Below are 26,494 nucleotides of genomic sequence, written 5' to 3'. Positions count from 1 at the left end.
GAAACCACTGCAAAAAAAAAAAAAAAAGAGGATGTAATGAGATGTTGAATTACAAAAGCACCAATAAACTCTCAAAAATGTGAAAAAAACCCAAGTGAAAAACATGATAAAAATATGTAATTCAAGTTTGTTTTATGTATTTATCTAAAGAACGTGCCGAGTACACACGGAGCTAGTGTTTTCATCTGCTGCCATTTTTGGTTTCTTCAGAAGAGTGGCAGCTTGAGCGGATATTTAAGTCAGACGATTTATTCACTGAATCTATTTTCATTTAGTTTTTATTGATACATCTGTGTTTCCTCCCCAGCCAAGTGTACAAAGCTTTTGCCTTTTTTTTCTTACATCTTCTAATCTAGAAACTGAAAAGGAGCACAAACACAGGCCGTGTATCCTCCTGAGAAGCAAGGAAATAAGAATCTTTGAAAATGTAACTTTTTTTTTGTTTTTTTTTCCCCCAGCTTTTTGGAGCTAAAACAACTCACATTTTAGAATTTATAAAAAAAAAAAATCTTTCAGATTTTACAGCTTGCCCACTGTAGTGGTACCCCCCCACCGCCTCCAAAAAAAAAAAAAAAATGCAGCGACACCTCAAAATCCAAATAGGCTGACTAGAAAACATGCCGATTCATTTTCTAATGAAACTTTAAGAAACTATATTAGTGCAAAATTTAAGAGGTTGAATGAAACATAGTTATAAGCAACTATTTGTTTCTCACATTAATTACTTTACACAGAAAATATATTAAATCGCTCTCATGTCCATTTCAGCTAACATTCATAAAGGGGCTATTATTTTTCTTGACCAAAAGTTTAACTGAACTCTGACCCCAATTTATAATTCCTGACATGTTCATTAACAAGAAAACATATGATTACCTGAAGTAAAACAATGATATCTTAACAATATTTGATTTAACCTTTCTCTTTTCCTGGCAGGCGAGTTTTGCTGCAGTCTCCATTTTGTCTCAGCATTAAAAAACAAAGCTCCCATTTTTCCCACAATCATTGGAAAGGCTGGAATGTTTTCAATTGAACACATCAGAATTTAGTAGGGTAGCTCAAATGAGTGAAAGACATAGAACAAAAACAAATGTCCGGTACAGAGGACGGAAATAAATGGGCTGGGTCTCAGGAGGGTATGTCAGTTATAGTATACAATAATATACTACCTCTGCTGAAAGAATGATGTGAACTAGATATCCACTTTGTCCATTAAGTTAGTTTCATTTAAGCTTTGTCTTCCTGGTATGTTTCTTTCTTGTGGTGGGGCTTGCAAGTGAAGCCAAGACAGATGTGCCAAAAACTTCAGGGTAGCTTCAACAGTGACTCCACTCCCTTCGACCCTCATGTTAAAATGTACAACTTTACAGCATAAATAGACTTGTTTGGAACGTGGCACAAAATAATTTGGGCCTCTATAGCTAATTTCCCTGTTCATGACAGCTACACAGGAGGTGAATTTTTACACGACTTTCTCGTTTAAGTTGAATTAACCCTCAATGTCTTCAGACTAGGGCTGGCTCGAATAGTTGTTTTTGGCCCCCGAATATTCGGGCCCTATTCAAGACGAATATCCAAATATTCCTTCCGCCCCGTAACGTCTTGTCGTTAGGGCCGTCTCTGCCACAAGCCAATGTGGGATCCGTTCGTCTGGTCTCCGGGGTCCAAATTTTGGGCGGCGGTGAATATTCGGATACCAAAATTAATATCCGGATACCGCCGTAGCGAACGAATATTCGGATATTCGGGATATTCGGGTCCAGCCCTACTTCAGACACTCCATCTCTGCTCATTTTTGGATTAGATAAGACTTAGGGGGAGTCAATGGCCGGAGACAACACACTACTGTTGAATAAACTGTAGCTTATCACAAAAAAATATACACTGTAATATAGTATACTTCAAAAGCTTTGAATAGTGGTGTCTTTATTGTGTCTGACTGAATTTCAGATGATTTGACCTGAATTTGAAGCTACCTGAAGTAACCTGCTCCCCCTTTCATTCAGAGTGCAGACAGCCAATCTTACCTTTTTCAGCAGCTGAGTTTTCTCAGGAGAGTCGGTGAACTGCTAAACAAATTGCACCTTTTCAACAAATAAGTTTCCGCCCTTTCCCCATCGAGGATTTAAACGTTTTTCCTTGAAGTGTGGCCCCCAGACAAGCACACAAAAGCTCAGCATATGGTCAAAATCCAGAGTCACCAGCATCCTGTCAACAGAAATGAATGGGCCATTAGCTCAGTGATACTTCTTCCCCTCCCATATGCTGCCACTACAGAAAAGTCTCTCGCAACAAATCCCAAATCACCTCAGGTATGTGGGCCTCCAGGCATGCCAACAGACTGTGAGCCTTTCTCAGCTGAAGGTGGTTCTCTGCTTAGAGTCCCTAAAGCTGAAGATCAGTTCAGAGTGAGCACTGTGGGTTGCACAAATGAGAGAGAAAAATCAGTGCATCCACAGAAAACACAGAAGAAATATCAAAAAGAAAAACTTTTTTTCCCTGCATATGTCTATCGTATTACATATTAGATCAAACAGGCCATTTTCATTATGTTGCATCCAAAAAAAAATTCAGACAGAATTTTAATATTACAGTACAAGCACAGAAACAGCAAATAAAGCCTTAAAAACATCTGATTTCATTGATATTCTGTGTCCGTCAACTCCTCTGATAAAAAATTCAAAGGCAGATACTAATGCGTGGAATAAAAATGGATACACAAATCAAATCCTGACAGATAGGGCTATAATTTTGTGCCACGTGAAAGTATTGGTTTATGGATTTGTTTGATTTATTTGTAAGTCCTGTTTAGAAATCTATTCTGTTTGTGGCAGTGGAAGCTTTTACACGTACTGTGGTGTTGTGTGAAATTATGCCTAGATAGTAGGGAAGAAGTGAAATTCTCCCTCTGTGTCTTAGTGATGATTTTAAAGCTGTATCAAACTATTTTTGATTGCTGGATTCCAACAGAAAGTTTCAGTAGCAAGCCTTGATAGGCCAACTTGTCAAGTTCTTATAGCTACACAAGCAAACATCCCAAATGTCACTCATATATTCTGCAAGAACCGAAAAGCACATCCACTTGGAATCCATTTTCCCACTATTTGTCACAGTAAGGCCAATATTTACTTGTGTAGGTCCAAAAAGTCCCCAGATAAAAAGATGGATCTGTCCTGCTAGCTTGGTAGATGTTCAACTGTCTTCACTTAATTACTACTTCTACCAACTTGCTCTAGGCGGGCAGAGTACAGTCAGATTGTGTGGGCTTGTAAGCTGGTGCTACAATTGAGATCTGTGAAAACTCAGTGAGCAATCCAAAACAATGAGCTGCAAAATGGCTAATGGCTGCAAGGAGTTCCAGGCAAATGTGTTGATTCTCAGCAAGTTCAGCAGCATAAGCATTCCTTTTAAATGAATGCATATTAGGCTCTTGTGTAACAGTTGTATTTACAAAAACTGGAAAATGTATTTGAGTGTGGTGTTCTTCATTGTTTTGTGGTACTTTTTAGGTTTTTACTGGCATGTCTCAGTAACTGCGGCTCAGTTGTCTGATTTTTGTCTGATGCTCGTCAGTATTTGATAGGAACATCTATTGGCTGTTTTCCACTTTGTGGGGCCAAACCTTTGTGCATGTTCCAACTTCAAGAACCGCCTCTGTAGGACATCTTTCAGTGATAATTTTCAGGGGGAGAAAAAAAATACCTACTCAGTGTAGCTCATTGGTTAAACTGGAGAGGACAACAGGTGGTATGTTCTCATCAAATATGGCAGATCCTACACTGATATTCTACTAGTTGATGGAGTGAAAGGTCACCTTATGTTCCTAGGGTCCTAAGTCTTTGGTGTCCAAAGTTCCAAACATCCTGTGTTACCTAACCCCACCACTAACCCGAACCTCACAACCTTAGACACTTGGTTAAACTCCCCCCATCCCGATGTAGTCCTGTTGGACTTTTAATGTATTCCATCTATTCATTTCAGTGGAGTTTCAACATCAGGTGTAGAAGATGTTTGGCCATCAGCTATAGATGTTTGACCATCAACTGTAGAAGATGTTTCACCGTCATCTGAGCATTTAGCATATTGACAGCCTGGGTCAGAAGAACGTGAAGCCTACATGGCCTCGCATACACCCTCTGATGACCAAATTTATGTAATCATGCACTAAGCTATGATTTTCACATACCTGTGGATGCATAAGTATAAGCCTAGTATAAGCTTCAAGCGTAGTGCTGTCATGCTGAGAGCCATACGGCAGTGCTGAGGAGCAGAAAATTCCAACAATAGCCCATATCATATTAAGTGAATACAGAGCTGAGGAACTTTTCAGGTTTCCGTTACGTCGGGTATAGAGGTAGGGAGCACAATGCCTTGGCAACATTGAACTGGAACCAGACAAATGTAGAAGACTAGATCACCCAACCCTTGAAACATAGGAATTAATACCTGCAAAATAAACACATCCCCATTCCTCAGCTGTGCGTTTAGTCCAAAGTAGTAAATGGTGCCATGCTAAACTAGGATCAGGATAGTGACCATGGTAAACATACTTGCTAGGTCTCATTGTGTGCATCAATGCAATAGCAATCTTACATGAACGCTGTACAATCTGATCATATTAAAGGTTTCTTATAGACGCAACAAGCAGACAAACAGTTTCTTGAGTTAGCGAGGGCTACCACAACTGAACTTCAGCAGTTAAAAAAGACACATGTATTTATAAATGTGCACCTTTCCTCAGTAAGTTAATCTTCTCTGCTTTTGTAGCTTGTAACTGCTAACTAAGACAGACAACAGAAAAAGGAAAACAAGTTCTTTTTTAAGCAACATGACAGGGAGTAGCCAAGAAAACGGATTCCAAATGTGAAGGATTTTAGGAACACTGTCAGATGTAATAATGGTATTCTACTTTTTTTTTGGTTCTACTTTTGCCTCATGCATTGAAACTTTTCCTTCACACCAACAAACGTTTATGACCAGAATCAAATAATCCGATGTTCCTATGAATGACGGTCCTGGAAATACCACATCTAATGGACGTAGGCATAAGGTGTCAATCAGTTAATGTTTTAAAAACAAGACCAAATATAATACTTCTGTAGATCTTTATTTTGGCTACCATTCCTCATCTATATTTTTAGATGATAGTGTTGCTTAATTGTGTCTCTCCTGAACATCTGTAACCACCGTCTGGTAAACGTGTATCGCTTATAGTCCAAAAACGCAAGACACCTCTTATATCTGTCGTTCCTACACTTGCTTCGGGAATACACCCAGTTTCAGGACAGTCAGTCTTTTTTCACCAGACGTGCTTGTGCACACACTCTGTTCCTTTTAGTCTGGCTTGTCAGACAGTCTCAGAAGCTGATATGAATCCATACAGGTAACTGCTTACAGTGCTGGTTCACACCATGTCCTCCTTCCAGACAGGTTTGTCAGTTTACAGAGCTGATATTAAACTGTACTTCTGGTGGTTCGTGTTGCATTGCTATTCTAGGCATCCTTTAGTCTCTGGAAGGAGGATACAATGAGCAAAAACAACATAACATGGTATGTATATATGTAGCTATATATATGTGTAACGGGGAAAACAACATATACATAATGCATGTTTCTGGCACAAATACCTTTAATCATTCTCATTATTATGCATCCATGACTGCTAGTTATAGCTGGTCTGAAGTCAAAGAACATTGCATTCGCAGTAGCTTCAATAGAGGTGGGAAACAGTGAATCACAAGAAGATTTCTCCACAACTTGCATGTCCATAGTGTTGCATGAGAAAATGATTTGAACCATTAAAATTCCGCATATTGTAATCCTATTTCAATTTCCGTTTCAGCATTGGTCCAATTAATTTATTTAATTCAACAATGATGGAACAAAACCCCCACATATGGCAAAAAAAAAATCACCAGTGCACAAATGCATTGTGGGAGCTATTGCTTGAAAATAGGATGAATCCATTTAAGTGGATCACATCAAGGACTTCACCTTCAGACTGCATCAACAAGAAAATCCGGACATTCTTGTTGCTAATTTCCTAAAAAGCCATCACTAAATGATGTGTTGTTATGATCTCATTGTGGCGATGTGCAGACGGGGTGCTGTCCTGATTCTCAACTACATGAAGCTTTTACCCAGCCATTTGTAATTTATACATAGCACTTATTTTTTGCCTAAACCTTAAATCCCACTCACTTGCCTCTGCCCGTAACTCTTCTGGGATCCATTAGTTCACCTAAAAAGCACCTGTTTTTCGCTAAATCTCGCAGTGTCACTAGTCAGATGTTTGCGTAAATGACGACTTTTGCGGTCTGAGCCCCAAAGTAAGCTCTAAATGCTTGTTTGTGGATTAGTATGTTGTTTTCTACTGGAAGCAGAAAAGAGTAGCCTGCACTTCAGAGGGATGCTCCCCACAGACAATGACTCTTAATATGCTCAGAGTTGATTTGATCAACAGTGTATCTTTCACATATGACTTTTCAGGTTGCTGTGGAAGTAGGTGGGGATTTCTTGAACCCCGACAGGCCTCCTGGGAAATACCTCTTTCTCCAAATTAGTGTTCATCAATTGACTGCCTGCTCTGTTTCCACACTTCTGGTGAGGGAACTTAGTTTGAGTGGATAGACAGAAAATTGAAACATAATGAGGAGAAAATCAGGGCAAAAAAAGAACAACAAAGTTGCCAATAAATGAGTGTCAAAGTGATAAAGACCTTTACTGCCCCCCACTGGTGGACATGCACAAATCATTTACCATCAAACACTGACAGGAAGAAAGACAAACATGCAAGTCTTCTCTAATTCCTGGATAAGATTGTGCAGTTTATGTAATCATCTTGTTGTGTTCTGATCTGTAGCACATCACAGAAATCTGCTGCTTACTCCTCTGTACAGCTTCGCTCTCGTAGCTGAACAATGATTCTGCCACATGGCTCAGTAGCTGATACCTGCTCAGAACATTTTCACGGGTTGGCAAGCTAACTACATCGAACATTCTTCCATCTTTCTGAACACGCTTCTCACACTTTAGCCGAAAAAGTAGTGCTTCGGAACATTACTTCTGTCTGAAAACCTTTAGGCGCTACAGTGTTGTCTCCTAGCAACCAACAAAAAGGGTTGGCAGTACAGAGTGAGGTGACATTATCCCAAACCACCATCCAGTGATTCAATCTGTATAGTGAAGTACTTGTATAGCCATGCTTTATTGCAAAGAACCTGGAGAGCACAGGGGAACTGTTTAAAATGATGTTTTTGATTTGGTCAGATTCATGAGTCTGCTACAGAAATGGTCCTGCAAGAGGCAAAAAAAAAAAAAAAGGTTCACTGAGGAACAATATGACCAAACTGGGTAAGGAACCACGAAAAAGTTGATTAAAAAAAGCTAGAATAAAACAGCAGCTCAAAAATGTATGTTCTCCAAAGATAATTATTGCATTTTGGCACATTCTGTTAGCACACAGGTAGCCAACAATGCTATTTGCACACAGAGTGGAATAGCCAGTGTAGCTATTTACACCTGGGTAGGTAAATCCTGGCAGAGACAAGGGCTGCGTTCTAAATCACTTTTTCTGTTTACTTTCAGTTCGTACTTCAGCTGCATAAAACTGGAACACACTACTTTGTCTCAGTGTTGCGCCATTCCAGCTCATATATCCGTCGCAGTCAGTAATGGGAAGCGAGCTGTCATCAGTCTGTTCTCTCTCGGCGGATTGTTCATACTTGGACAGACACTGTGATATATGTGACATTTCTTCTGCTGCACAGAGGATTGTGGGTCAAACCGGCCAGAAAAGCAGCAGATGTAGTAGGTTATTCTGGTATTTTTGGCACGCTGCATTTAGTGTTCTATATAATGAGAGATGCTAAATCTTTTTATGGCATCCCGATCAGTATTGTATAATAAGTACTGGAACTAACCAAGCACTCTGGTGCCAACAATGCTGTTTGCACTTCTGCACACTATAGATACTGAAGTGTAAATGCACTGTATGTGTCTTTTAGTAGCAACAACAGAGTCCTGATCTGCTGCAGCACATAAAGGGCAAAGTGAGGAGGTGTTTACATAAGGCTGGATCAAGTGCACAAGTTTTTCCTTCAGGCTTTCTAAAGCCACATTTGCATGGGACTACTATTACCTCTGGTAATTTGTAATAATTGCTGAGGGCACCTGTATGAAGACACAGGGGTACTGTGATGACATCAGGTTTTAGGGGGACTTCTTTTTTTTGCAAGGTTTTTTTTTTCTCTGCATCTTTCCTCTGCCTTGAGAATTCTGGAGAACGCACTGGCAATTATAAATAACAGTTAAGTGGACAGTATTTTGGGTGCAAATTCAGGAGGCCCATGGCACTACACAGAATAGAGACCCACTCCCAGAAAGAGCAGACTCAGCAGCCTCAGCAGTTGCCATGTCGCAGCTTGTAAACACAACATCCAGACCAATAAACATGAAACACACACCTGACAGGAGTCATTTCTAAATTACATGAGGTGCCCAGGTAATACTAATCCAGCGCAAAAGGGCTTAAGATGTGGTTGATTTTGTGATGGTCCGTTTTCACCTCTTTTATATCTGTTTTTGCCTGAACGTAGACAAATTATGAGTGAAACTGATTCCTTTGATTAGTGATATTAGGAGCTGAGTGCAGCTTGTCTGTCTTATAGTTTTTGAGTCTTGTCCAATCTACATTCAAAAAAATATAAACGCAACACTTTTGTTTTTGCTCCCATTTTTTATGAGATGAACTCAAAGATCTAAAACGTTTTCCACATACACAATATCACCATTTCTCTCAAATACTGTTCACAAATCTGTCTAAATCTGTGATAGTGAGCACTTCTCCTTTCCTGAGATAATCCATCCCACCTCACAGGTGTGTCATATCAAGATGCTGATTAGACACCATGATTAGTGCACAGGTGTGCCTTAGACTGCCCACAATAAAAGGCCACTCTGAAAGGTGCAGTTTTATCACACAGCACGATGCCACAGATGTTGCAAGATTTGAGGGAGCGTGCAATTGGCGTGCAATCGAGCTGGAAACGGCTGCTTTTTAATGGAATCTCTACATAGGGGTACAGAGGAACATTTCCAGCAACCATCACTCCTGTGTTCTAATGCTACATTGTGTTAACTAATGGTGTTGAAAGGCTAATTGATGATGAGAAAACCCTTGTGTAATTATGTTAGCACATGAAAGTGCCTGGGTGACCCCAAACTTTTGAATGGTAGTGTAGGTAAGAGTATTATAAATAAAAGAAATTAATTTAACTAATATAAATATTATGGTCAAAACCCTACAGCTTTATTAATAATGGAGAGTAGCCTGACTAATTTAGAGCTAAAAGCTTAATGCTGCATTAAGTATACATAATACAGTAATAATAATAATAATAATAATGAATGACAAGAATCAAACCAAATACAGAGGAGGCTTGGGAAAGCATTCCATGTTGGTTTAGCTTAATAATAGAAAATAATGGGGTATAAAATGAAGTTCTGAATAACTGTCTACTGTAGTGGACACCATGTATCTTTTACATTTCCATCCCTCTTTGGTGCCTCCAACCTTTGTTGGACAAAGCTATCATCTTACATCAAGAAGTGATGTGCAAGCAAGCATCCAGCACATTTTCTTTTTCAAATCGTAAACAGCCTGATAGCTGCAGTATAAATGTTCTAACCCAGCCACAAATAGCCACACTGTTGTATATTTCCTTGAATATCTACAAAAGTAGATAAACTCTTTTTACCGTGGACCTCCACTGGATATATACCTTATCTGACATGGATGCAGGATAGGCTACACAGGAACAGATATTTTCCCCTGCTAAGGCAGCTGAATTTATATTTCATGCCGGCTGCATTGCACTGCTGGAGAGCTACGGGGAATCTTGGTGAAGATTGCATATCTTCACTGTCCTGCCCTTACATTTCTCCTCTGCCTTGTCGAAAGGATGAGTTGGTTTGGTGCTGTTCTGCAGTGGGATAAATGTAGAAACATTGCAGAGCGGTGCTGCTCAGCTGGGGGCTGAGAGTCCAGTTTTATCTGTGAGTTTGGTTCCACTCAGCATGCCTCACGAGTTCCAAGAGCATATTCTGTGTTCTACCAGTCAGTTTCTAAGCCAGGGATTCATCCACTCAGGCTCCCACCTTCTTCTGAAGAACACTAGAAGGACTTCTTGGAGGTCAGGAGCTGAGGTGGAAGATGCCTCATGCTGTTTCAAAGGAATGAGGCTGATCTGGCACCATAAATACAAGCAGATGAAGCAAATTTATATGTGCCACGGGGACCTTTCTTCTCAGAATGGTAGAATAAACTCTCTCAGGAGCTGTTGTCAATGACAATAAATAGTTTTCAGCCTCACAGGGGAAATTAACACACATATCACAGCACATTATCTTCTAATTTCAAAATACACCTGTCTGTTCTGTATTAATGCTGCACCGCTCAATATTCTAAATTAACAATGGATTAAATGACCGTCAGCAATGTGAAAAGTGTCAGTCCAAGTGACAAACTCGATGAGAATTATCATTCAGCGCCGCAGTCCCCTCAGCTCTACAGAGCGTCTGTAGCATCTCTCAGCTCACTGTTTCATTGTTCTCTTGTTTGCAGGCGCCACACAGCAGGCAAACAAAGGTGCATTTACCCACTAAAGAGCCAGATGTTTTCCTCAGGATGTGGTGGGCGCCAGAACAGAGCTAAAAGGAATGTTTGCTGACTTACATTTATCAGGTCACCAGAAACACAACTCCAAATAAATGCTAATGTTCCTCATGAAGCCTGTGCTTACGGCTTGCTCCAGTGTCAAGGGTTAAAAGATAAAACCATCTGACGCTGATAAATATGAAATTCTAATTCGTCACAGTCACAATTCAAAAACTGTGAACATTGTATTATCTGAAATACAAAGAGTGGGTTGTAATTAATTCAAAATAATGCAATAGAGGAAGCTCACTGTGAAAATAAAAAAGACCATGGACGCTGGACTGCAAACACTGAAATAATAAGTTTAATACTCATGAAGAAATGCTTCAAATTCCCAATATGTCTTATGTAAACCTTATTAGCTATGTATTAAAAGTCGGATGATTGAACAGATTCTATCGCTTCTGCAGTGTGTGCGCAAAAAAGAAAAAGGCAGAAAGCAGACAAAGAGTGTGGCTGGGCTTGAACCGTCCCTGTCTCTCATACAAAAGCGTATTAAATATGCATTAATATGCATTTGATCACGAACCTGCAAAGTGGGCATTTGGGTTTTGGTGCACATGGAATGAAAAGAAAAGAAAATTCTATTGTGGTATTTGCATTTTAATTTTAATTATTGCTGCATTAGACTTCCACACAGTCCTTGCATAAATCTACTCGCAGACTGAGTGTATTTTACGCGACACCTCCACACCTCTGCAGGTCTTGAGTAATCCCTCAGTGCCACAGCCATCACACACACACACACACACACACACACACACACACACACACACACACACACACACACACACACACACACACACACACACACACACACACACACACACACACACACACACACACACACACACAGAGAGGAGACAAACACTCACACTTGCACCACCACTAGCCCCCAATGCAACATGCATATTTTATAGACAACCTTTCACTCCAATCCCAGTCCTGAACCCGAGGGGGCATTCTGGTTAAAAGTCACATCAACTAGGCAAACATTTTCTCCCCGGCTGCCAAGAAGTGAACAGGATGTGCGATAACTTCCATTGTTGTCAATCTGGCAGTTTGATTGGCTCATACAGGACGTATAAAAGTGTAGTCAATAGTGATATTTTAAAATAGGTTTTAATAATCAGTTATTATTTACGATTAACCAATATGTGATCACAATGGAGTAAATGGAAAAACACTGTGTTTGCTCCAGCTTGTCATTTTGATGTCAATGCACTGTTCAGTGTTGAGTAATGTCAAAATTAGCATCCTTTGGTTTCCTAAAAATGCTTTGATTTATTCTATTTGCAGCAGTAAGTATCTAGCCTAGCTGCGCTAGACACATGCTCTGAAGACGCAAGGGTCTAGGGACGCTCGACAGGGAGGGAGGTGGGCTACAAGGTTGTCTATCAAATCACTCTGCAGCAATTGGGTAGGTATACAACCAATCAGCGCAACGAATAGGCTCCTAGAGCGACGGAAATCAGAGGATGTGGCAGTTTGGTGAAGCCTTATTTATACAGTCAATGGGTGAAGCTCAAGTATATTACAGATGTTAACAGAAAGATTATTCAGAGTCAGTGCTAATGGAGCTCAACGACTGTTGTCGTTTTTGTTGTCGACCCTGGCAGAGAATTAAATTCGTTGCCGTGGGTTGTCTAGCACGGCTAGGCTAGTTGTTTCCGGTTGTTTCTGTCAGAATCGTCGCGCCTCTGTCGTCACTTAGTTACGCCCGCCTTCTGACTCTACACTTCATGGTGACTCGTCCGGCCAGTTTTAGGAGCATCCAACCTCGAGGCTTATGGAGGGTAACTAGACCCACCCTGGCAGAGAATTAAATTTGTTGCCGTGGGTTGTCTAGCGCGGCTAGGCTAGTAAGTATCCAGATCCTTTACTTAATTAAAAATACCGATGCAACAAAATAACAATACTCCTTAACAAGTTAAAATCCTGCATCAAAAATCTATTTAAACCTCTTAAGTAAAAACACAGTAGTATTTGTAGCAACATGTATTTAAAACTGCAGGTTCTGTCCCTGTTACTGATAAATGACCATATGTGATGAGAGTGTTAACAGTGATGTATCGGGTTATTAGCAGCATGTTACTTTTGGAGCTGCAGCAGTAATTTGAACTGCTTTGTAAACAGTTCTATAAACAGGCACAACAGATAAATCTAAAGGGGGGTTTGAGATGATTAACGGTTGAGGAAAGAAGAAAAACAAAGCTCTAATAGACAAGCCAGTTATCAGTTTTTAGACTTTTCCTCTAATCTTTGTATTTTGCTGAGATATTGGAGCATTTGAATATTTATTCAAACAAAACGTTTGGTGGGCAGAGAAGTTGTTGACAACTCTTAGAAATCTGAAAAGTGACCCTGACTACACACTGCTTCTTGTAAGATGTCAGAGGTCAAAAAGATTAGAAATTATTGATTGAATTGTTAAATATGTGCTGTATTTTAAATATTTTTATATTATCTACACTAAAAAAAGATCCACTGAAATAAATTGCTTCAATTGGTAATACACAAACAAATTAAGTTTATCCAAATTAAGTTAACAAGAAATATCAATACCACTGATTTAAGTTAGATGAATTTAAATCAGTTGATTATTCTCTTGTGAGTTTTCAGTTTCTCCAACTTAGATATTTGTTTTACCCAAACATGAAACATGATTTCATCATTAGACTTGAGTTTTTTTAGAATTTTTATTTACTCTATAATCCTATTTGAAGGGGGGCGTTAAGTTGCAACAGAAAAGTTTGAAGAAATGTGGACGGACATCAGACACACAACGAAAGGAGCAGTAAACCTAATTTATGCAATTTTGTTAAAATGATTACACTAGTTTAAAGGTACATGGTGTAATTTCAGGTTGTTAGAATCCACAAAAGTAAACTACCATCACCAAAGCAGAAAGATATGGGAGATTTATTCCAAACAGTACTATGCTTCAGCTCAAATACACTTTTCACGGTGTTTTGCAGCAACTAAGGCCGTGAAAGAAAGGTAATGGAGTCGAAATTGCAATATTGGAGTTGAAATATAAAGTTGCATGAAATAGAAATACTCATTTTACAAGCACCACAAAATTGCACTTTAAAACAGGACTACTGCTCAAAAGTTTGGGGTCATCCAGACAATTTCATGTTTTCCATGAACTCTCACACATTTATTCATGTGCTAACATAACTGCACAACAGTTTTCTAATCATTAATTAGCCTTTCAACACCATTAGCTAACACAATGTAGCATTAGAACACAGGAGTGATGGTTGCTGGAAATGTTCCTCTGTACTCCTATGTAGAAATTCCATTAAAATCAGCCCTTTATAGCTAGAATTGTCATTCACCACATTAACAATGTCTGGATTGTATTTCTGATTAATTCAGTATTATCTTCATTGAAAAAAAAAGTTTTTCTTTCAAAACTAAAGACACTTCTAAGTGACCCCAAACCTTTGAACAGTAGTGTACGTAAATATAATTAGTTACTTTCCACTACCGTGTGTTTACCAATATTAATTCAATTGGTAAGCGTCAGGATTCTTTTCCATGAAAACAGATGCAGAGTTGCGTATAGGTTGACATATGGAGGCGTCTTGGCTGTTTATCAGTGTTCCTGATGTTCACTGAGGTTCACTGGGTCTTCAGGGAGAACCGAGGGACGGCACATGATGTCATCCACACTCATAATGAGGCTGGATGTTGCTGTAAAAGCCCCAGAGGAGAGGTTGCCCGGAAAAACACATGAAAGGCACATGGGAATACCGTCCCTTTAGGAGGCATATGGTTATGATTTGAAATTCACAAACACTCCTAAAGGCACTCGGTGTCAACTGCTAAAAGCTCAGAAAATTTAAAACTCCATTTTCACTTCAGCACCACCTGATTATCACGGGGAGAGAAAACCACTCTAGTTAAGAATTCATGGCTTTTAGTTACATTAAGGAGAATGAATGCCCCTTGCTAATAAAGCGAGAACTAAAACAACCCCATACGTCCTTTTAATGTGCCATTAGGAAGACATTTGTGCAAAGCAGACAGATTCCGCAGTTTGTTGCTGCATCCTGAAGCACTTTTTAAAGTTATTTTCCGAAATTAGAAACTTATCTGGCTTTGCGCTTCTGCAGTGTTATGTCTGGTTGTATCAAAATAGAAATGGATGCAGCAGAGAGTTCTGACAGAGATTTGGGTGCGTTTCGCTGGAAGTGGACAATATAGCCTGAAGCTGAAAAGCTGAAAACAAACAAACAACAGGCTATGGAAAGAAAAAGGCCCCAAACCTTTACATTCATTGTAGTCTTCATAATTATAATAGATACAACACAACACATCTTTAACTGCAACAATGGAAGCGAGGAGCAATTAAAATCACATTTTTGATGTTGACTAAAGAAATATGTTGTTAGTTTGGGTTAACAATAGCTTGTGACTCAAAAGGTGGCAATCTTATCGAATCCTCGCTATTTTCCTGCCAATTTTCTGCCATTGTGTTTCATGATTGTTGCTAGATGGCTAACTATCTATTCAAAATGGTGACATCCCCATTTTGAAGTTTGCCTACTAAGCTGTAATTAGGCAAAGGAGCCATCAATAGGCACAATACCAGACTTAAAGACAGCCTCAGAGAAAATGGAAGTTGCTGGCTTTGTTCCAGAAGTAAGAAAACCTCATTCAAAACCCCATTTATCCAATCAGACGTTAACGATTCTGCTAATAACTCTTCACCCAGCCTGGGCACAGAGCCTTTCTTTAAAGAATGCTGTGTGGCTCACTCTTAGTGTCAGCGTTAGTGCAGTAGTTTTTGAAAGGCATTCTAATGTTATTTTATTCAATATTTGTGTTTTTAGTGGCCTTTCATTTCCCATAAGCCTTCCCTCTATGGGCGAAACATCACTTATCGAGGAAAGGGGTGAGTCAATAAGTGAATCAGGGGCGCCCTTGTGCTGGCTCAGTCTCAGCTCTCCTCTTTGTGGCTAAAATCCCGTGGACACCTGTTAGGTTTGAACATATTAGTGATGTACGGCCCTTCATCGCTGTGCTCGCTAAGTAAAATTTCTAGTTTCTTATAGCAAGCGTTGCAGTGGATTTGGCTGAGATCATTGGAAATAAACCCCAAGTAAGAAGCAGATTTTGTTTCGTTTCCAGAAAAAACGAATGAGGAAAAAAAAAAGCTAAATGACAGATTGCAGAGAGTTCCAGAAGCCGGCCCAGGCAGGACATCTCTACACGAACTGCTGAGCAAATGTGAGACGTGGGCGATGATTCAGAGGTCTGGAACCAGGCTGCCACGGTGCCAGTCAAGTGCTCCTTGACAGGGATTTTACAAGTCTCTTGCTCTGGTGAAGGGGTTGAACACGTCTTTTTTAAAGATACTTTTCATTTGGTGTTTTAATAATGTGCTGCAGAATGCTGTCTAACATGCCACCAAAAAGCTTCTATGTGAGGGGCAGGTTTAATAAACTGAAAACACAACCCTATGCACTGAGTTTTCACTTTCTGGAATACACCTGTGCTCTGTGAGGGTGATAGCATATTATTTGCATCATTTTTATCCTCGTGAAACTATTCAGTGACCCCCTGTGCTCTGCATGCAAACATTTGCATTTTGTTTCTCAACTGATTTATTCAGATTTTTCCTTGAATTTTTTCACCTGATTCTAAATGCATATTATTTACAACTGCTCTGCTGCTCTAATTCACTCATTGATACAACGCAACGTGGCATTCTGTCATTTTAAATACAGAGAGCCTGCAACATTCACATCAGATTTCTCTCTTTCTGTGAAATATTTGTCAAAATATTTCAGTGATACGCTCTTGTTGAGGAAACAAAGGCTGCGACTGCAGAAGGAAAGCACTCTGTGGTGTTATTTTCATTGCACTCTTGAAATCATTTGCATTGTGCAGGGGGAGAAAACATGTCTTGCATCGTTCACAAATGCAGATAACCTACCATAAGCCTCATCCTTCGCAAAAGATTAATCATATTCAAATGACAGAATGAATGAGGGGCGGAAAACTCCCAAGTGCATAAGTGCCCTGTGATTTTCGTGACAGGAACTCATCAAATCAGCATTCCCTGTGGAGTGGAGGTGTTGAAGGCACATGATTTTTTTTTCACTTTTTTTTTCTCTCTGTGTGTCTCTATCTCTCTTTCTCTTTGGAATATTCCATTAAGCAGATAAAAAAAAAAGGGTCTGAAGGACAGCTGGGCACAGCCAACCTGCTGAGAGAGAAATTAAATGTACTTTCTTCACCAATCAATACCCCGCTGTGTAGAGATGATAGAGGGCTGTTGGGGTTAGAAATAGAGTGTTTATCTGACATGACATTGTCCTCAGAGCTCTGAGGGTCATCACACACGCCGCATATGCAAACCTTAGCTAAAAGCATCACGGATTATCATTAAATCTGCTTTCATCTACTCTGCCTTTCAGTGATTTACAATGAATGAATTCATGAGAGGGTTTTTTTTATCATAAGCTAATAAATTTATTGATTGTCCCTGGGAGGAATAAATTTTAAGCAACCGCAGAGCAGTGAAGCAGAAGTCGTTCTCATCCAGCCTGTGGTGCTCCCACTGTCATTTGTCTTCCCGTGCTGCTCTTTTTCATCTACTCTGAATATGAATTTGACATGTCAGGGTATGCAGGACCACTTTGTTGCATCCACATTGCAAATACGACGGTAAAATAGTTACAGCCTTCATCTCCTCCCACACATTTTCAACCACAGCATGGCTAACCATTACATTCCCATACCTCGCTTGCTATCAAATGATGACTGGCAGGAGAGGATACACTGATAGCACGGTCTGCTTCAAAAGCAAACAATGTAAAAATGTAAAATCTAAAGCTTCGGCGGCGGGATCTGTGAGAAAATCTCCACTTTTATTGCATCAAGTCAAAGCGGTTATGCAACATGGCCCCTAAGCGACTTTGCAGAGCATCACAGTGCCCCGACTGTGAAAAAAACAAGGACATACACTTGTAATAATGCGTTCTACAGCGAATGCCTGAGAAGGCTGCCATAGCAGGAGAGCCAAATGCAATAGAATAACTGCTTGTGCTCACTTGTTGGTCAATAGCAAACAGGCTGCCAAACACTACTTTCCCCCAAGTACGAGAACAAATTAAATGTGGCACCAACTCAGAGCTGAATTAATCAGATCTATCTGCTTGATTATGTTGGGATTTTTTGATTCAAATGAGGGGAATATCCAAAAATATGGGTAAATAACTTTAATATCTTGAGGTGAGAGTTTGACTTTTCATCCTTAACATGACTGCACCACTCAGCCATCATGCAAAACTTTGTTCTTCCCCTGAGAGGCTTACATTCATTTGACTAACAGATAAAGTATTTGTAAGGGAAAATAAGCTGCCAGGATGTAAGCCAATCAAATTCTATACATATTATGCAGAGACGGAGACGGAGCGATGGTGGTCTTATCGTTTTCCTGCATAAATTCCATATTCTTGACGTGAGAAGTGGTGGCTATCTCTAAGATATCAAGCTCATTCCTAGTGGCAGAGCTCATGGCAATGCATAATAAGCAGGTGCGTGTTTGAACCTGACTTCCCAGAGATTTAAACGCTGTACAATCAAACTTTCATACCTTTTTGTCTGTGTATACTGCAGCTACCGCTATAAAGTACCGGCTGTTGCTTTTACTCCGCACACAGTTGGGATATATGACTTTATCCTAACATTGCGCCTTGAACTTTCCCGTCTGTAGCCCAAAATATGAGATAAAAAGAAAAAGCATGTAATTTGGGTTCCACTAGAATGTGCCGTCATCTGTCATTGCAGCTCCTGTCATCTGTCAAATGAGCTGTCATCTCTTTGTGCTCCCTTGGCGGCTGAAGCCCATTTATACTCGCATGGCACAGTGATGTAGGTAACATATCTACTGCTGTGCAGAGGATTATGGGTCAGAATGGCCAGAAAAGCATGCTGACTTGTATATTGCAAAAGGGAGTTTGTTTTTGCCATACTCTGACATTTTCGTCATTCTAAATCTTTTTTTCTGCCTCGCTAAATATCACGGCATTATAGGCATTGGAACCTGTGTCACCTGTGCAGCTGCCTTCATAACAGTTCAAAGTTACCACACATGAAAGTGAAAAGGGAATACTGGCCCAATCCCAGTCTCCACCCTGACATCTAACCACTAAACCCTCACAGACTTAACTGACGTAACAGCTGTAATGCTTGGGTGTGTGACTTCAAGAGGGGGTTCAAATGGTATAAAAATCTCATTTTGGATTCTGGTTAGCTGTTCGGATGATCACTCACAGCAAACTACCAAAAGGAATACCCACGGACATCAGTAAATACTGCAAAAGGCTCTACAAACAATATTAAATAGCTACAACTATTAGCAGCCAGATGCTGTCACTTCCACATAAACTTTGTGAACATTTTGTGGGGGATACAATCACCAATTTTGCTCTGAACTATGGACAAGTAGCTTGGAAAAGTCTGCATATGTGAACTCATAGAAAGGGGGCATAATGGCATTGAAAAGTCCACACCAGAGCCTTTTTATGCAGTTGATAATCTGACAGTGGGACAGCTCTGAGCCTTCACATACACAGTGGGAATGGGGCTCAAAGCTGAGTATGAAGATTGGGCAACTGGTATTTAGGGGAAACAGTAGAGGAAAGAAGAATCTGCCGCTTCTCACAGAGGTGAGTTAAAGAGGGATTCTGTTGCCTGAGCCCCACTTCCTCCCTCCGACAGAAAGATTAGTGCTTGGTGATGGAACACACGTGAATGTCTTGAGGGAACGTCGCCACAGACGCCCAGATGTGATACTTTCAGTGCAATGACTGTCATATAGTTTCATTAGGTCATAAGCTCAGTCACGTTACATCAGTAAACAGCAACTTAACCGACATAATCCTATAAAATGTCACCTTTAAGTATGTTTGTGAGACATTTAGTGTATTAAATATGCATCACGTTGTCCATTAAAATGCAAAGCACACTCCCAAGGTGCCATCCCGCTGCCTGGCTATCAGCTGGAGGAGCATAAACTGTTTTGCTTGACCTGGTTTTTAGCTTGTTTTGGCTTGCAGACTCTATTAAACAGTCACCAGGTTTCTCAGTTCAGATATCCTGTGTAACGGCTAATTCCGGTCTTGCACAAATGCACATTCGTGATGACGGTTCTTCACTGAGGCTGAGTTTCATATTTTCTGCTTTTTAAACACCGTCAGGATATAGCAAGGAAAAAAAATCACTGGTATATCTGCTCGGCTAAAATATGCTGTTTGAAACACAAACACAGCGCTGGCCCGCTGTGTTTGTGTGTGTGGGTGGAGCTGCATATGTGCATACATGTGTGCTGAGTGGGAGCAGGGGCACAGCTGGGGTCTTGGCTTTCTCTCTGAACACCATCTTCAAGCGTTTTTTACATCTCATTGTAAATCCTCCTCTTATCAACTCGGAAGTTCCCCTTTTCTGTCAGGCTCAAGCCCTCTTCTTTCTTTTTCAATGGCTAGCCTTACTATCAACTACTCTGTGTTGCTAATATCATGAATCGGTAGTGGCTCAACTGAATCCAAAAAAAAAAGAAAGAAAAGAAACTCCAGACACTGACAGGGCTGCTAACAAGAACCAGCTGAGCCCCACACCCTCATCCGGACAGGTGAGCTGGCGAAGGCTTTTGACCTCCAGACTCCAGCACCAGCTCTACATGAGATCATACACCAGCAAGACGTGTGCACTTTTAATATTTGACAGGCACATTAAGAAAAGTAATAGCTCTGCTAAGTGGCATTTCAAGCTCTGGATGAGTTTAATTTTGGTTAATAAACATCAGCCATCAAATGAGGCTGTCAAGCTCCTCTAAGAAGATGATACAGAGAGACAACAGACAAATTAAGATTGAACTTTGTGGTATAATTAAGGCTGTTACTGTACTATCGTTTGCTCATTTGAATACTACAAATGCTGCAAAGAGAAGAAGCAAAGGTTCCCTGTGAGTCTCTGCTGCCCCCTGTAGCAAGAATGCCAAATGGATTTTGACTAAATCTGTCATTTGAGAGTTTTAAACCCTTGTTTAGATCAAATGTTTAACAAAAAAATCTAAATATGTCAATTTTTCATTTAGTAATGGAACATTTATACTAACTAGAGGTGGTAATAATGCATCTAAAAGGTGAAATTAACTGGGACCTGAAGAGCATACTGGGTTCTACTTTTCAATTTGGAGTACTGTGTGTTTTAAAGCAAATGGACCTCATGTAGGCCAAATACAACATACATATAGATATAAAGACTGCATATAATACGTGCATAGGTAACAGATAAAATATCCATCTGCTGTAGTTCAACGCAAAAGATCCTCCTATCTTCCTTCCAGACAGAGTAAAAAATAAATACAAAATGAAAAACAGCAAAACTAACTAAATTATTGACCAAAGGATTATTTTTCACACTGTTTTTGCGAACATAAAAATACAATGGCTCTAATGAAATGTGTGTTGGATGATTTTGTAAGTAGCATTAAGTTACTGTATTTAATATTTGTACCTTATTTCTCTCTCATTTTTATTTTTTTTACTTGCTCCTCATACTGTACACATATAAAACTGGACTAAATCTGCATGAGAAAAGCACAAACGATAGAAGGAATGCATTGTGTATATTTTTGCACAAGTCTACACTGCCATCTGGTGGTAACAGCAGGAAACCCTACTATATTTGTTAAATTGGGTTTAGGCATGCACCATAATACAAATTGTGACTTGAATACATAGGAGAGTAAAATTCTGTGATTCAACAAGCCAGAAGTCAGTCTGGAGTATCTTCATAGTTGTGTTGGTGGTTATAACTACAGTCAGTGTATTCCAGGCTGAACTGTGCCGTCCTGTTTGTGGTTTTGCCTCCGGCTTTTGACTCTGTTGGCCATGAGCTGTCCTCAGGCAGATTTAATGTCGCTGTACGTATCTTACAGGCTACAGACTGCTTAAACAATCAGATGTGGATGCAGAATGCCAATAGCTTCATAGAGATCACATATTATTTGAATTAATTTTTCACTTTCTATTTTTAGAAATAGAAAACCGCCATTTAACTGCTCTGGTTACACTTCTATTTTTGGATGACAGCATTCACGTTTCTCCACTAAAGATGCCCATGCAATGTAATCTAAGTCTTTTAAAAATGAGTGGGTAGGTTTTTCCCGTCGCCACTGAAGTTAACAAACTGTCATCACTCATTGTGTTTAATTCAACAGCGTCAGTTATTAGATGGTTTGATCAAACTTGGATTTTTTTCCCCTCTCTATCATCTCGCATTAACGTGTTTGTTTTTACTCCTTCAACTCCACCAAATTATGCACTTAACGTGATCCATTCCAGCTTTTACAAACACCCTCAAGCTCCCTCACACGTGAGCACACAGAGAGTTGGTGGAAATGAATGAGATTTCAGTTTGACAGGAATCCCACCTCATAAAGTAAATAACTCAAACGCACCATCACACGATCACTTGTTAAGTCAACATTGGTTGAGTTTAATAGGAAAACCAGCATCCACTCTTTTTTAAAAATGGAATTTTCGGCTATTTTCCGTACAAGTGTGGGAAGCTTATAACAGAGAAGGCCATGTGCGTATGTCCATGCTTCAATTCCAGAATGGCGGAATCAGTTGCTGCATGCTATCCCAGAATATACACACATATATATATTTATATATTAAAAAAATTAGGACATCAAATATTACTCAGCATACAAAAAAGTCAGGTTAAAGTGTCAGCCTCAGCAAAACTGCATGTTTCCCTTCCGGCATCACTACATTTTCTAGACTTATAGGCCATCATCTTACTAAACTCTGCACCCCGTTGATGCCCCCTCCCATCATAGATACCCCTCCACACTGCCTCGATCCACCCACCACCCCATCCTGCATACCGACATGGACTGTTTATGCTGTTAAAACTGCACACACTGCCTTTGCACATACTGGCCTTTAAGCTGTTCCACTTAGACGTTTTACATTACACTGCATTTTTTACTGCTTCTTTAGCACCTCTGGTTGGATGCTCAGCTGTATTTTGTTGTCTTAGTACATGTACTTTGCAAAATGAGAATGAAGCCCAATCTAATCTAATCTTCTTAAATCCTCCAGTTACCTCAAAACCTTCCAGACCATGAGAGTGTAAATTTAGAAGTAACATGTTGAGTTTTTGAGGGGAGTTGATGATTTTACCACATGTTGGAGCACACAAACTGTAATGCTCTCCAGTGAAAGAAACAAAAAGTCAATGGAAACAAAATACGTCTCGAGACATGGACAAAGAAGGCTTTCCAAATGTTTAAAAGAGTAGAGGAAATATATTAAGCATGTTTATGAGGCTCGAGGGACACATTGTGTGTTTTACTGGTAAAGGTTGCATTCAGCTGCGCAGGAGGTGCTGAATGTTTCCGTACCCGTCCCCTCCGAGGCTGGAATGGTCAGAGTTGCTGTCCGTGGTGCTGAACCTCTGTTTTCCCCTCGGTAACTTTTGTTTCTGCATGGCTGAGCATCATTAGATTTTGGGAAAGGAGCCGCAGCGATCAAGAAAGGGACAAAGATGGAGACACTGTTTTGCATTTCCATCATGCCCTTTTTGTTTTATTGTCAAATGAATGAGCCTGAACTACTTACATGGTCCTCTGATGTCTATTCTCAGTGCAACGTCAGACTCAATTATCTCCAAGTATCAAAAACGAGCCCACTACCTCTTCATTTGCATGCAAATGAAAACAACAAATGACCAGGCATTTCAAGGTCAGAAACGTACCAATATGTTGCTGCTTGTGCTAGACTTTAATACCATAACAATAGAGCCAGTAACCACAGGCACAACTTGGATCACTTCATTTCTTGCTGTAAATTGTGCAAATGAAGTGCATCGTAGTGCAGGATGCAAGCGTTGTCTCTAATCGAAAGACAATATTTATAGTATTTCTTAAAGGCTTCTTAACTGTTTTTTTTTAAACAAAGAAGATTCCAGCACTTCATGAACAGTAGGGGAGTCCATGTTGATTAAAACCTGACTGAATTCAATGAAAATACATCCATTGAGACCCCTTTATATGTCTAATAGCAGACCATTCAGGTCCAAGATGAGAACAATTAACCACCAAATGCACCTTCTGAAGGCCTCTTCTTAAAAAAATGATCCCTGACAGAATTTTAATGTTCATTTGCACTGATAATGTCCCCTGGCTGACTGTGTAGGAACGGGAAGACAAAAGTTAGCCTGGAGGAAAATCAAGAAAACCCCAATGGTAGCACAATCCCTTTTCTAAGCTAAATGTTCACAGAATGCTTTTAATATTCATCTCAGCATCATTGATATTCAGTAGATATTACAGTGATTTTTCATCCTTGCTCATTAGCAGCCTATGGAATGACTCTATTAAAATAATTGTGGTCCAAAATAAATGGCGTGAGTCACACATCAGCAGTGTAACACAACTCGGTTTATCAGTTTACGGTAAATATATGGACTGTTTATGAGGGCTGTGAGGCTTGATTCTCTAATTGGACTGACTGACCTGTTTTCTGTGCACAGATTTCACTGCAATATAAAAGACTGTGCTCATCAAACCCAGTGATGGTTATATAGTCAGTGACTGAATACTAGTGTTCTTACTGTTGTTTATGTTGATTAACATATTAATTTTTATGACTTAACTTTGTAAAATCTAAACCATTTAAGCTACTTCAAAGTAGCTTACCATTGCGCATGTGTGCATAAAGATATATATCGAAACATTTATCAGTATGGACATGCCAAACATGGTTAGAGGAGTTAAATTCTCCACTATATAACCTCTGAGTTCTTTTCACAGAAAATCTCTAGATCAAATAACGTTTGGCATAGAGATCAGAAATTTCATATAAGTGAATTTTATGATTTTATTGATTAACTTCTGTAGAAACACTACATGCTATGTTATTTTTTTTTGCTTCATTTTGCAGTAATGTCTGAAATGCATTGCCCACATATCACAATTCCCTGTCATAGTGAGCAGGACATATATATGATCTATCTTATATGATCTTTCATAAAGTATTACCTCACTCCCAACACCAATGATGGCCTAAAGAGCACCTTATAGAAAAACATGGTGATTCGAAGAGGGCCAAGGTGGCACTAGCGGTACGCTATACTGTCCTAAAACACAGGTATTAACTGTGACTGCAATATGTTTGTTGATTTAAGAAAATTAAGGTGTTGCATTGTAATGCGTAACACCCAGGACTATTCAAATGGGACTTACAGATGAGGACAGAAAATAGCTTTTTTGAGACATGCCTGAACGGACACAGTTTACTCTGTTTTAGCCACACGCTTTCACAACCTAGATGATGTTAGCTTTCAAATCAAGTCTCATACAAGCACTGTGGCTTCAGAGTTCTTCTCTTATAAGTGTTTCCATTTTATTTAGATTTGCCAAACAAGCTAAAGGTTCATGTTGAGAGGTTGAGAAGTACCGGTGACTATCTGGTTTTGAACTACACTTTGGTTTTGGGTCTTTTCATTTACACGTGGGCTTAAACACAAGTCAAGACCTAAGATGGGGATGAGGAGGAATGTGTTGAGAAAGCAAAAATGACAAGGAGCAAAAAAGGTGAATTCCATCTTGAAAAAGAAATGCTAAATGTCAAAGATGAACTGAGACAGTCATTTTAAGAGCTTCTTCCCACAAGCTGTGATGACTCTAAATAATGCACCTTGATTCTAATGTTTTTTTTTCTATTTTCTCATGAACTATTTATTGGATCTTAGTACTTTATTCTTAAGTATTTTATGTGGCATTTGTTCTCTGTTCTTTTCACTGTCCTATTTCCTCCTGCTTTTGGTGTTTTTAGATGTTGACAGTGCACTTTGAGCTTCTTGCACCTCTTTCCAATGTGGTTTTATACTGCAAATGGCAAATAAACTGAACTGAACTGACAGACTTAGGACTTAGAATCTAAATTCTCACTGTGTGGAATATCACCAGCACATAGTATGAATCATTCAATGTGTAAAATTAATATTAAGAGATGAAACTCTGACACTTTAGTTGATTTCTACTAATCCATTCTACTGTTAATAACTGATACACTCATCAGCAGAAATAAAGCCACAGTGCTATGCAGCTAAATGTATTTTCTTACATTTAAGTGTAGCAGTCAGTGATTTGCATTTTATTCCATTTCATGTATTGATGTGTACCAGTGAAATATTATGAACACTTTGCATGTAAATGTTATTAAATGTAATATCATGCCAGGCATTTTTTTTTGTCACCCTAGGTGCAGTGAAGACCCTTTTGATTGTGAGCCACACAAACAAGCCTTCGGCTACCAGCATTGCACAGTATATTAGATCAAGTGCGTGATTAGAGTTTCATTGGAGGAGGTAACAAAATTATCATTTCTTACATCTTTATTAAAATGAAGAGAAGCTTAAATTGGACTTGCAGTCGTACCAAGCTGAATATTAAAATGTATTTACAATATGGACAGGCAACCACAGGTGATGTGTCAGAGAGACACATTAAAGAAACACTGCAGAGCTGAAATGAATCATTGATTGACAGAAATACAATCAACTTTTTATAAGAGGTTAGTAATTTCATTTTTCAAACATAGTGAAACAGCGTCTCTCAAATGAGAGGATTTATTGCCATCATCATTTATAGAGAATATCCTTACGTTTGGACTTTGCCAACTCAAGGACAAACGGTACAGAGTGCTTATTTGCGAAAGGCAAACAGCCAAAAGCTTT

General features: G+C 39.5%; 1 long non-coding RNA gene across 1 annotated transcript in view; it reads right to left on the bottom strand.

The window, feature by feature from the left end:
* The window catches only part of LOC110950501 (uncharacterized), a 267,362-nt gene that overhangs the window by 237,835 nt on the left and 3,033 nt on the right, over window positions 1-26,494 (bottom strand). The window contains exons 2-3 of the long non-coding RNA XR_007937416.1: window positions 2,308-2,415; window positions 2,028-2,208 (exon numbers count right to left, since the gene is read on the bottom strand). This is a non-coding gene — a long non-coding RNA (uncharacterized LOC110950501). The remainder of the gene's footprint in view (window positions 1-2,027; window positions 2,209-2,307; window positions 2,416-26,494) is intronic.

The sequence above is a fragment of the Acanthochromis polyacanthus genome, chromosome 18 (assembly GCF_021347895.1).
Source record: "Acanthochromis polyacanthus isolate Apoly-LR-REF ecotype Palm Island chromosome 18, KAUST_Apoly_ChrSc, whole genome shotgun sequence".
Lineage (NCBI taxonomy): Eukaryota > Metazoa > Chordata > Actinopteri > Pomacentridae > Acanthochromis > Acanthochromis polyacanthus.
This window is presented reverse-complemented; position numbering and strand designations above follow the sequence as displayed.